At 46.9% G+C, this 12981-nt stretch overlaps 1 protein-coding gene across 1 annotated transcript in view; it reads right to left on the reverse strand.

The window, feature by feature from the left end:
* SLC38A1 (solute carrier family 38 member 1) overlaps positions 1-9880 on the reverse strand; it is a 408924-nt gene extending 399044 nt beyond the window's left edge. The window contains exon 1 of the mRNA XM_085653365.1: positions 9494-9880. The gene's annotated coding sequence lies outside the window, so the exon portion shown is untranslated. The remainder of the gene's footprint in view (positions 1-9493) is intronic.
* Between the last annotated feature and the right edge of the window lie 3101 nt (positions 9881-12981).

Genomic DNA, 12981 nt, shown 5'->3' on the forward strand with positions numbered 1-12981 from the left:
ATCAATGAAATGCTAAGCCTAATTGGAGATAATTATTTTGGTGTGTTCGATTTATCACCAGCAGTGCTTTAAATGGGCCGGTACTCACCGGTACTGAGTACCGGCACTTCTGAATTTTCTGGCCCTCAGTACCGGCACTTCTCATTCGCCAGGGAGAGTACCGGTACCCTAGTAGTTGGCACTGCAGGCTCCGGTTATGTATCTCCTCTAGCACAGGGCAGATGCTGCTCTGCTTCTCAGGAGCTTGTAAGAGCGCCAAGCCTCATGCTGAGTCCCTGCTGGAGATTCCAGCAGCACCCATGTGAATGGCCTGAGCCTGCAGGGGGCAGAGGGCTTACCGAGCGTCACGCTGTGACTAACAGTGCAGGGTCTAGACAGACCCTTCACTGTCAATCATGTGCCCGAGGACTATTCTGCTGAAAGTGCTTTAGCCTCACCCCGCCCCTCTCCATCAGGTGTGTAAAGGGGTTGGGACGGGCAGTCAGTCAGGATATTGATTGCACTGGCCATTCTAAAGCAGTGACAGCCCAACAAAATCCTCTGCCTTCGCCAAAGCCGTTTTTTCTTTTCATCTTTTTGTTCAGGACAGGAGCTGCTTCTCTTTGTGGACGGAAGGAGTAGGGCTGAATGTAAAGACGTGAGGTGGTTGAGTTTTGAAAATCATGAATCGTCTCAGAAATTGTATTTTAACACACATTTCTGTAAAGTCAAATCTGATGCATTTCTTAACTTTAATTTTCCAGACGGCAAATTTAGGGGGAACATGGAGGGGTGAACAGGAGACAAGTATGGAAAAACCAGGGAGAAAATGTAAGACTTGTGGAGAGTAAGCAAAAGAGGAGCAGAACTAGTGAGAAGTTTACAGGCTGGGTGAAGATTAGAGGCAAGTGGAGATAAAAGGGAGAGAATCAGGACACTCAGTAGATTTTAGAGGGAATGTGGAGAGATAGAGCGTGTGCGTGTGTGTGCACGCTTGAGAGCATATAGTATTGTGCCACATAACAGCATGGCATTAAGAAGCAGCAAATATTACAGAACGATAAACTGTTAACATATCATCCTTTTTGGGTTTCATTTTTTGTAATAAGTTAACCTGTTTTGGTTACATAAACACATTTCTCATGTGTTTTTCATAGTTGCTGCAACTGATATAGAAGTAATTATGTATCGTCATATGTTTCCCTAAGCCCCGCCCCTAGCCCCGCCCACTCACCACGCCTCTAGCTCATATTAATGAGTACCTGCACTTATTTTTTCCCATTTAAAGCACTGATCACCAGCGTACCACTAAGTGGAGCTTCATCCCAATTCTAGGTCATATACATCTTTTATCACCCAATTTGGTGCATTCAGGTACTGTAGGATGCCTTTTAGGTTAGCGTCTGCTGCTGCAGTATTCAAAAGGATCATGTAGCAGGTCTTGAATAGCTTAAGTAAAGTTCTATGCTTCCATGATTATATTCTACCATATGGGGATTCAGAAAAGGAACACAATGAAACTCTCTGGAAGGTATTCTCGGCCCTAAAAAAAGCTGGGTTGACCATCACATTGGACAACTGCCAAATTGGTTTGGGGTCTGTTGATTACCTGGGCCACACAATATCAAAAGATGGTGAAAAGCCCAAAATCGGCCTTGTGGAAGCAGTTAGAGAGGCCCCCACACCAATGTCCAAGGAAGAACTTAAATCATTCCTCAAACTAGTCAAATATATGTCGAAATTCACAAAAAGTTTTGCAAACCAGATGCCTCCCATGAGGGATCTCCTAAAAAAGGGACATGATTTTGATTGGGATAAGAATGTCAGAGAACCTGTAGCAAAATCAGTCTATTGCTGTAGCACCTACATTAGGGAACTTCAAACGTAAAACAACTTTTACCACAGACGCTAGTACTAGAGGGATTGAAACCACTCTCACACAGATCATGGATAACAAGGAAATATTAGTTGCTTTTGCATCCTGTGCCCTGAAGGATTCAGAACACAACTACTCTACAGTAGAGAGGGAGGCCCTAGCTTGCTATCCTGCCATTCTCCATTTTAAATTCTTCTTTTGAGGTTTACCATTCACATTAGGCATTGATGATAAACCACTTACATTCATCTTATTATACAAGGCAATAGAATGCACCACCCCACGCGTTGGCAGGTGGGTACTTGGTCTTGAGGGACACAATTGTAAAATGAAATATTCTCTGGGTAACAAGAACTTAGCAGCAGATTGCCTTTCCAGGATGCCCTTAAGTGAAGACAGATGTCGGTAACACAGTGCTTAACAAGAAAGGAATAGGAAGAAAGCATGAGTAGGGATGACACTTTAACCCCTTGTGAAAGAGAAAACAGTTAATGGTTGGCCAACTAAACAATGCAACGTACCAAATGACATGGGAATAAGACAAGAATTGAGTATTTTTGACAGCCTAGTAAGGAGAAGGGACAAGCTAGTTCCCCCTAAAGATTGTTTGGGATAGAGTAGCCGATCTTGCTGATGAGGGACATCCAGGCAGAAATATCACAAAAAATAAAGCAAGGGTTAATTACTGGCTCCCTGGAATGGATTCCTTATTAGAAGGTAAGGTGAGGGACTGTTTGAGTTATTCCCTAAGTGACAAAACTAAGACCATTAGAAAAGCTCTGTTGTCACCTGTAAATGTTCCTAGCAAACCCTGGGACAAGCTAGACTTAGATATTATTCGAACTTTTAGGCAATCACATGGCTGGACAAATTCATGCTGGTACTAATAGATTACCACTCCCACTGGTAACCATGGTGGTGTTGTTAGCATACAAGATCACTCTCACACCCCAAGCTTCAACAAGATTAGCCAGGTAGGCCAGGTAGACATTAAAAAGAGTTGGGCTCAGAGCAGAGCTCTGAAGCACCCCACAGTCAAGTGGTTTGGTGGAAGACGTGAAGGGGGAGAAAAACCATTTGAGAACTCTCTTCCAGACAGGATTTGAGCCAAGCCAGCCCATGGACACCAACGCCCCATAACCTTTCCAGAAGAATGGAGCGGGAGACCACGTTGAAGGCCGCTGACAGATCCAGAAGGACAATCATAGCTGCCGCCTCTTGATCAAGATTGTCCTTAAAGCGGAACACAGAGTTCCCATTAAAATGGTGTGATAACTCAGTTAAATATTTAGGCATTCATATTCACAAGGACCCAGCGCAAATTCTCCAACTCAATTACGGCCCAGCAATGGAAAAATTGAGCGACAAGATCGAACGCTGGTTGAAATTACCCCTAGCTATGGCGGGAAGAATCGCCCTGATTAAAATGGTCGTTCTACCACAGTTCTTATTGCTCTTTCAGAACATACCAATACCTTTGTATAAGGTTTTTTTTACCACACTCTGTTCCCATTTAATACGACTGGTGTGGGGTGCCAGACAACCCAGGTTTAGCTGGGATACCCTGACATTGCCATACGAGCGGGGTGGGTTTGGAATCCCAAATTTTCGTATTTATTATTTTGTCGCATAGTGCAGTTTTCCAAGGCACTGGTTCCAATTTGACACTCGGGTCCCTTATTTGCGACCGGAGGCCGATCTCTCTCATCCCACCCACCTGTCTGCACTACTATTGATTGGCCTGGCTCGTGATCCACAGGACCTTGAGACATTGTCCACGACCAGCTGGGCCTGGAAACAACTTATTCGGGTGACCGGGGCACAGCTCCTCTATTCTCCGGCACTGCCCTTAGCAGGGAACCTCTGGGTGCCCATCGACCGGGAGGCAACGATGCAGCATATCTTGTCTGAATTCAATCTGACTACATTTGGGGAAGTATTTATTTTCTCGTGTCGAGGAGGTCCGATTTCGGGAGGCCATGTTTATGGATCAGTTTAAAGTATGCAGGCTGCAGGGGGCACTAAGATCACGGATCACTAGCTACCCCTTAGAACCGCCTGATTTGCCCCCATTGATGCTACTTATCAAGGACAGTGGCGGGGAACATCTGTTGTCAAGGAGGTACATGGCCACCATTGCAATGCTTCCAAATAGGGACGCTGGGATACGATCAGCATGGGAACAGGATCTGGGTCAACCCCTCACGGATATTCAGTGGCGGTTTTGTTGTGAACAAACACGCAAAGTCTCCTTTAACCATGCGCACAAAATATTACATTTTAAGTTCTACATTTTAAGTTCTTATCACCCCCACCAGGGTATACCGAATGGACCCTGCACGCCCACACAAATGCCCTCGATGCGGCTCCCCGATGGCAGACTTTGCAGATATGGCATGGACGTGTGATAGGGTGGCCTAATTTTGGATGTGGGTTTTTGCTGAATTATCCCGCATGACTGACCTGAACATTTCTCTCACACCACTGCAGGCATTGTTGGGACAAGTACATGACCTCCCCAAGTCTTCTTGGCACTTTTGTGCGCTAGCATTATTGTTGGCCAAGAGAGAGGTCGCATTACACTGGGGGAGTAAACACTCACCGACGTTGAAAGGCTAGATGTTCAGCATGTCATACTGCAACACTAATAGAGATCGATGTGCCCAGTTGCAACCCCCAGCTTCCAGACCACTTGATATATGGCAGCCCTTCCGATCCTACCTGCTAGCACTAACATCCGTGAGCTCACAGAATGGACAAGTCTCCCCAGCTAGGAATATAGCAGGATGAAATGTATAGACACTCCTACCATAAAACACAATTAGTGTTCATGATAAGATGGCAAGTGTTCTCCTAATTTGATCAGGACAGACGGTGTTGTATTATGCGTTAGTTCCTATGTATGCACATGGACCACAACTGTATTATTTGTCTTGAGCATTATAGTCTTGTATTGTATTTTCGTTGTGAAAATCATAAATAAAGCTTTAAAAAAAAGAAAGAATGTCCTTAATGTATTGAGCGAACTCCAAGAGGGCAGATTCAGTGCTATAGCCTGCACGAAAGCCGGACTGGGTATCATGTAGCAGGTGGTTCTGCTCCAAGAAATGGGAGAGTTGTTCATTGACCAACTTCTCCAACATTTTGGCTACAGCAGCGAAAGAGAAATTGGTCTAAGTTGCTATGCACCTTGGGGTCCGCATTAGCTTTCGTCTGTAATGGTAATAGTAGGGCATGTTTCCAGCTCTGTGGCACTATAGCAGCCTCGAAAGAGGCGTACATCAATTTATCGAGTATAGGATTGACCAACGGAGCAGCAAGTTTTAGGATGTCCTGGGAACATGGCTCAAGTGGTGATCCAGACTTGTAGTTGGCCAGTAAAATAGAAGAATCCTCCAGAGAAATAGGCTCTAATTGGTCAACAACGGGCCAAGGAAGGGCTCATATTCACGTTAGGGATGGAGGGCTCCTGTGGGGGAACTTACCATAGATCACTTGGATTTTATTAAAAAATAGGCCAGAAAGCTACTCGCACATATTGACCAATGGAGTCGAGTTATTTTGTAAAGCCCTGGGAGACAAAAATGAGTTCACAACCCTACATAGTTCACAGAGTTTATTAGTGGTTCAGGCAATAGAAGATGAAATGGTCTCTTTGTGTGCCTTGCACACAGATCTACGGAAGTTATTTAGTGCTTTCTTGTATATAGATTTCGCTTCCGGGTCGTATGTTTTTTCCCCCTCCGTTTGAGGTGCTTACAGTGTGACCTTTCTTCTTTTAAGGTAGCCGAGAACCAGGCAGATGAGAGATTTGATCTCCATCGAGATACTGTTTTTAAAGGAGCAATGCGATCAAGGACAGAGGACATCCACTTATTCACTGTGTCCAGATCAAAGCAAATAGATAGAAAGATGCTCTCTCGTAGGACCAGGTGTGTACCTCATTGGCACAAGGATTATGTAATTTCATAAATTCCACTTTTTATGTTGATAAATTACACTACTGTAACCTATTTACTGTATAGAATCAGTGGCGTAACACAAAATGATGGGGCCCCTCTGCAGAATGTGATGAGGGACTGTGGTGTCTCCTAGTTGGCACAGATATGCTTGGTCTTGGACTCTATGGGGGCCCCATGAACGGTTGTGTCCCCCCCCTACGCTGCTGGGGCCTGCTTGGGAAAGCAGAGTGGCTTTCTCAAGCATTTATCTAGTTCTTAATCCATGCCATTGCACACATTTCTGCAAGGCATGCAAATGCATGGCTTAGAGGGTGAGGGACCACCCTCCAAAACAAGAAACTCTGCCCCCCCCCACACACCCCACACTGCGGGGGCTGCAGGGTGCTCTGTTGCGCTCCTGTATAGAATGGGTACCTGGAATTTGTGATGTGTAAATCTCTAATAGGGAGGGGCAGGAGATTTGTTATAATTAGTCGACATGAGGTGAATCACACAATCACACTTCAAGTTATCGTAGTAGTGTTGAATTGTTATTCTTTATTATTGTAATATGTTCTTCTTACCACCTCAGTTAATGCTTCCATCCATTAATGCTTCCATCCGTAACCCTCAACCCCTGTCCCTTATCATTCTCCAGTGGTACATTCCAAAGACAGTTGTACTCCTTGGTCTATGAGAACAGAATTCTGTGAATGAACCTTGGAGGAGCGCATTGTAAACTGTCAAATAAACCTTATTCTACTTAACCTTGAGAGGAGCATCTTTTCAATAAAAGTTGTGCGCAAAGCTTTCAACTCTCAGGTGCCTATGAAACGAATGCTGGCTGGAACCGAGTTTAATAAAACAACAAGGGCACTGCCTGTTGTTGGTGCCATCCCAGGTACCCGGGGGAAGCACAGGCAAAGCCATTCTCCCCCAGGGGAATTCGTGAATGGAGCTGGCCAAGGCAAGGCATTGGTTTGGGACAGAGGAAGGGGTAGGAGTTAGAGAAAGGTATATAGTGTTCAGAAAGGGCAAAGACAACCTCTTCCTGACTCCTTGCCCTACCCGGTCAGAAGAGGAGTTTTGAAGAAACCCCCTACCCACCTTGCAAAAATTCTGGTGAGCGGTGGGGGTTTTTGGTCTGTAGCAAATCCCATAATAGGACAGGTTGTAGGATATGTTGGCGGGAGTTGGGGGGTTGGAGAATCAAATGCTGCATATCCACCCCTCGGGATGAGAAGAACACAGGGGAAGGAGGGAGGGGTGCGTGGTTGTTGCAAAAGGACGAGGTGGCTTCATTGGAGGATGTTTGGTAGAGTAAGTGAGAGAGAGACTGGGGAACGGAAGGTCAGTGAGTGAAAGGGGTAAGAATGAGGCCACAGTATGGGGTGTTGGGGTGAAATCTTGGTGCGAAGTGAGAATTGTTGGGAGAAGAGGGGGTTGATGTATCAAGATGTCTGACATTATATTAATGTTGTACCGAGGTTACCAAGCAGTTTTTGGAATCCTGTCCTAAAAAATGGCCTTGTTCGCTTCATGGTGGTATGGCGTGTTGGAGGCCCTTACGTCGATCCTGTGCTTCGCTCTCTTTCAGCACCTGCGTATCATTTGCGTGGATACACAGAGACACATCACCCCTCCAAATGAACCACTGTTGTGGGAGATGGCGTTGAATCACGTTGGTTTTGACGCACAATGCCTCGTGATCTTGACATACAATAGACCTGAAATGGATACTGACACCACGGGAACACACGTGGCCCCACTATCTGAAGTGGCAACATACGGGGAACGGGAAACGCTCTCTGGGATGCAGAAATTATGTAAATCAGGTGATAGGCCCTTGTACAATGTTCACCCTGAAGTCAATGTTCCAAATGTAAAGTGACTGACAAACACACGTGGCCCCACTATCTGAAGTGGCAACATACGGGGAACGGGAAACGCTCTCTGGGATGCAGAAATTATGTAAATCAGGTGATAGGCCCTTGTACAATGTTCACCCTGAAGTCAATGTTCCAAATGTAAAGTGACTGACAACAAACGCGAGGCGCTGCCTCGCCGCCCGCCTCCTTTCACCCACGAAGGAGGTGACGTAGGACAATGTATTCATTTCTCTTCTTACCACGCATCAGTGAAACGTGACGCGCGGAGGGAGAGGGGAAGCGAGTCACAAGGCGGTAATTTTCCAGTTCCTTGTTCTCTCGTCAGTGAATGAATGAAAGAAAGAAAGGCCATTCGCGTAAATAATGGACGATACAGCGTGCTCCTGTTTACCCTGCCTCGGGTACCTCCCGGTACGTATATACACAACACCACGTACCCGCGAAACACAGGCCCCGGCAGCACGCAGCGCTCAACCGACGACAAAGCACAATGTTAGTAACACAGCACAGCTCCCACGCACATCTGGCACTCAAGTGCAAGAACCAAGTCAGAGCACACTAAGGAAATACATAAAATACTGATTCAGGAGACACAGCGCACACCACCGAAAAAACACACCGCACATTTAGAACATGCAGTGCTGGCAGAACAGATAATAAAGCGCAGGCAGAGAACACACTCAGAACATACAGTGTACATGTAGAGCACAGTTTAAAAACACTGGACACACACTGTACATGCAAAACATACCAAACAAAGAGTGCACAATCCATACACAGAGCACACAAATACCTGCATTTCATACATGCACATGCGTAAGACCTTATACAGAACATATACCACAGATGTAGGATACACGATAACCATAGACAACACAAAATGCACATGCAAAATTCATCAGCGACACACAACACACAAGCAGAACGCACAGCATACGTACTGAGCACACAATGCACCCCAAAATACATCACACGTAAAAAGACACAATACACCGACAGAACACTGAGTGCACACACAGGAAACATGCACACGCGGAACACACACACAATGTATCCGCAAAACACAAAGTGTGCGTACATGACACAATACTTTTGCATAACGCAAAATTCATATAAAGAACACACAATACATATATTGACCACCTATTTGTATACGCAGAACATAAAATACATAAACGGGCACACACTCTACATTAGGAATATACAAGTAACGCAGCTTGTATGATAAGCAACCCACCATAAAATATTAAAAACAGAAGCCTTTTCGGTAGCGCCCATTGCAGAATGACAGTGTTAGTGAGTCTGGGAGCGAGGGATAACGATGCAAACTCCAGGGCCAGCAGCATGGTACTCTTTTCTGTGTGTGTTTTATGTGTGTGTGTATGTGTGAGGGCATGTTTAAGCGTACGTGTGTCTGTTTGTGTACCATAATGCCCTTCGTCAGGCCAGTGCCCCATTTGCATGTGTATGTAATTCAGACACCCGATATTTCGGTTCTTACAAATGATTAGGCATTTCACTGTGACTCAGATGCAGACGCCGCACATGCCGTCCGTCTGTCTGTCCGTGAGTGCAGACAGACACGGAAACGTTCTATACCACTGCGCACATCAGTGGCGTGTACCCTTGCCCTTACACACACGCATATGTACTCAGTGTGTGTGCACCCCAGACCTCCAGCCCTTGCCTGCACACACTGTCCCTGTGAATCTTTGCCTGCCCTCGGTAGCAGCCCTGCTGCCTATACAATGAGGCGCTGCCCGGGCACGACGACCCAATGAAGGTGAGGGGAGAGGACGGGTTCTTACCTTGGAGAGGGCGCCGTGCCAGCCTCCGCCACGGGGAGGGAAGGATGAGACGCCTGGGTGACCTGCCGCTCAGCCACAGTCACAAGAGCCTCTTCTGTGAGCTGGTTCCAAAATGAGCCCCCCGGAGAAGAAGACAACGAGACCCCACACAGGGTCCAGGACTCGCGCCCCCTGTGTCATGCACGCGGATGCCGCCGTGTGCTCTGTGGAGGGTGTGTGGGAAGGACAGGGGATGGAGATGCGGCTGCGACCTTCACCAGCCTTCTGCTGCTGCTGCTGCCTGCGTCCCCGGAGACAGGGGGAGGGGCTCCGGCTATTGCATCAGAAAGTCGTCGCCGAGAGTCAGAGCGAAGCTGGTGCATGCAGAGCGAATGATGCGGTGCACCTGGTCCCCGGCTGCAGGGCCGACCCCCGCCAGGCCTTGTACCTGGGGCTTCTAGCAGCATCGGAGGCTCCTCCCAGGGCCATATCTCTAAGACTTCTAGCTGAGGGAAGACTCTTTGTAGAGCTGTATGCCTGGGACTTTTAGCAGCAGGGCCGACCCCCGCCGGGCCTTGTACCTGGGGCGTCTAGCAGCATTGGAGTCCTCCCAGGGCCATATGTCTAATGTCTGAGACTTCTAGCTGAGGGGAGACTCTTTGTAGGGCCATATGTCTGCCTGGGACTTCTAGCAGTAGGATCGGCCTTATATCTGGGGCTTCTAGCAGTATCGGAGACTCCTCCCAGGGCCATATGTCCGCGCCTTCTAGCTGAGGGGAGACTCTTTGTAGCGCCTTATGCCTGGGACTTTTAGCAGCAGGGGAGACCCCTCGCAGGACCTTATACCTGGGACTTCTAGCAGCGGGGAGACTCCTCTCAGGTCCTTATGCCTGGGACTTTTAGCAGCAGGGCCGACGCCCGCCGGGCCTTGTACCCGGGCTTCTAGCAGCATCGGGCCATATGTCTATCTGAGACTTCTAGCGGCACGGAAGACTCCTCTCAATGCCTTATGCCTGGAACTTCTAGCAGCTAGGGCGACTCCTGGCAGGTCCTTATGCCTGGGGCTTCTAGCAGCAGGGGAGACTCCTTGTAGGGCCTTATGTCTGCCTGAGACTTCTAGCAGCAGGGCTGACCCCTCGCAGAGCCTTATACCTGGGACTTCTAGTAGCAGAGGAGACTCCCCCCGAGGCCATATGTCTGAGACTTCTAGCAGCGGGGAGACTCCTCTCAGGTCCTTATGCCTGGGACTTTTAGCAGCAGGGCCGACCCCCGCCGGGCCTTGTACCCGGGCTTCTAGCAGCATCGGGCCTTATGTCTATCTGAGACTTCTAGCGGCACGGGAGACTCCTGGCAGGACCTTTTGCCTGGGGCTTCTAGCAGCAGGGGAGACTCCTTGTAGGGCCTTATGTCTGCCTGAGACTTCTAGCAGCAGGGCTGACCCCTCGCAGAGCCTTATGCCTGAGACTTCAGGCAGCAGGGGCAGTGACTGCTGGTGAAGTTCGAGAGTGGTGAGCTGGGCTTGGAAAGGAAGGCGTTCGCATTAGGGCGGCACTGACTTTTTTGCGAGGGCGGTCAGAATTTCATGTGCAAATTTTGTTTTAATACATGGGATTAAAAAATATATTTTCCAGACTATTTAAAAAAAATAAAATGAGCACAAAATAATAGCTGTTTTTAACCTCAGTGGGTCCCAGCTTAATGGAAGTCATTGATTTGGCAGATGTTTGTATTGCAGCTGAAAAAATCTGAAGGAAATCAGCAAGGAATTGAGCACAACACTATTCGTTGTGAACAGAAGCAGAAAAATCTCAGTTTAAATGAGAGCCTTAAAAGAGACAGTTTTTGAACAGGTGGCTGTTCAAACAGCCAGGTACCACCATCCTCCTGAGAAGACATGGCATGTGCAAAAAAAAACTATCATGCACGCTCGGCACTGCAGGAGGCATAGGTAAAAGCTTCAACAGAGATGTGCAAAGGTACTTCGTGGAGAAACAAAACGCAACAGTTGTTTGTTTGCTCCAAAAGAGAAGGAAACTGCAAAGCGAATTCATTCAGTGTCTTGCCGACTACAGATCTAGTTGTATGACCCCCAAATCAGTTTTCAAGGAAGATATGGATGTGCTGAAACATGGACAGTAAATGAGCTTTGAATAGTTCAGTTCTGACATTCTCACCCTATATTTTTTTTTGCAGCTTTTATATAGCATGAACCCGACTGAAAGCACTGGCAAACTTTAGATGAGCACCAATTACACGAAACAAGGACACATTCATTTTCTAGAAGCACGAGGAGAATACTCTATTTGCCCAGATTCACAAATGTTGAGCCGATGCCGGGGCTCGATCCTAGTTCCCCACTCCATCATTGGCAGCCAGGGCCGGCTTTAGGGCAGTGCGACCGGTGCGGCCGCACTGGGCGCTAACCTGTAGAGGAGGCGCTGACCTCTGGGAGGGGCACTGTGTTTAGCAATAACCTATAATTGTAGAGATGAATAGCACTTTTTCCTGGTGGTAGTTAGATAATCCGAGGAGGCGGTCATGGGATGTAGGGGCGCCAAAAACGATTTTCGCACCAGGCGCTACCAGCACTAAAGCCGGCCCTGTTGGCAGCCTTGGCAGTAGTCATATCCTCTCCCCGTAAGGAAACATGACGTCATAACATCTTCAAAAGCCCACCTCAGGGGATCATTTTGTTTACAAGGACAACATCAACCACTTAAAATGGCACCCCATATTGAACACTAAAGAGTTGTAAACACTTTTCTCCATATAGTTTCAAAGTACATTTATACATTTACAATTCCTCCCTCCAGATCTTAAAAAGAAAGTATGAAACAATGTGTCCAACATCCAAATACAATCCAATTATACATTTTCAAGAGACCATGCCCCAGCAGGGAACATTGCTTGAATTGCTTGCTTTACCTCCATCAAGAAGGCCGGGTCACTTACTCATTTCCCCTCTAAAGTTTTTTTTAGGTCAAGCATTCAAGACCTCTTGTATATAGTTTAGTATATCTTTGTATATGTGTATGTGCTTTGTGGGCTCTGGAGATCAGCCCTAGGACTTGTATGCCTCCGCATAGGGACTTTTTTTTTCTGTTCAACTGCCTCTATTTAACCATCTTGATAGAAAACGACCAGCAGAGGTCAGTAAAATACCAGAATTGCTTTCTGCTGAGGGACTTTCTTTTTGAAATATTTTCTGGCAACTGCCTCTATTTAACTTTCTTGATAGAAAACGATCAGCAGAGGTCAGTTAAATACTAGAATCACTTTAGCATTCTCTGGATTCCAGTCCATAGAAATTGTCTTCCACAAGCACCTGTAGACAATAATATTTTTTTCAAATTTTGTATTTTCTGTGATATGACCACCGAAGTCCCTGATCTTTTATTTAAAACAGAGCGCTGGACTATACCATTTCCCACTGCAAGGCAATCTTTCTCTCCATGTGTTCCCATACCTGACGTGTCACACAGTTCGGAGCTTACTTTCCCTCCATGTTA

The sequence above is a fragment of the Triturus cristatus genome, chromosome 4_1 (assembly GCF_964204655.1).
Source record: "Triturus cristatus chromosome 4_1, aTriCri1.1, whole genome shotgun sequence".
NCBI classification, from domain to species: Eukaryota; Metazoa; Chordata; class Amphibia; order Caudata; family Salamandridae; genus Triturus; species Triturus cristatus.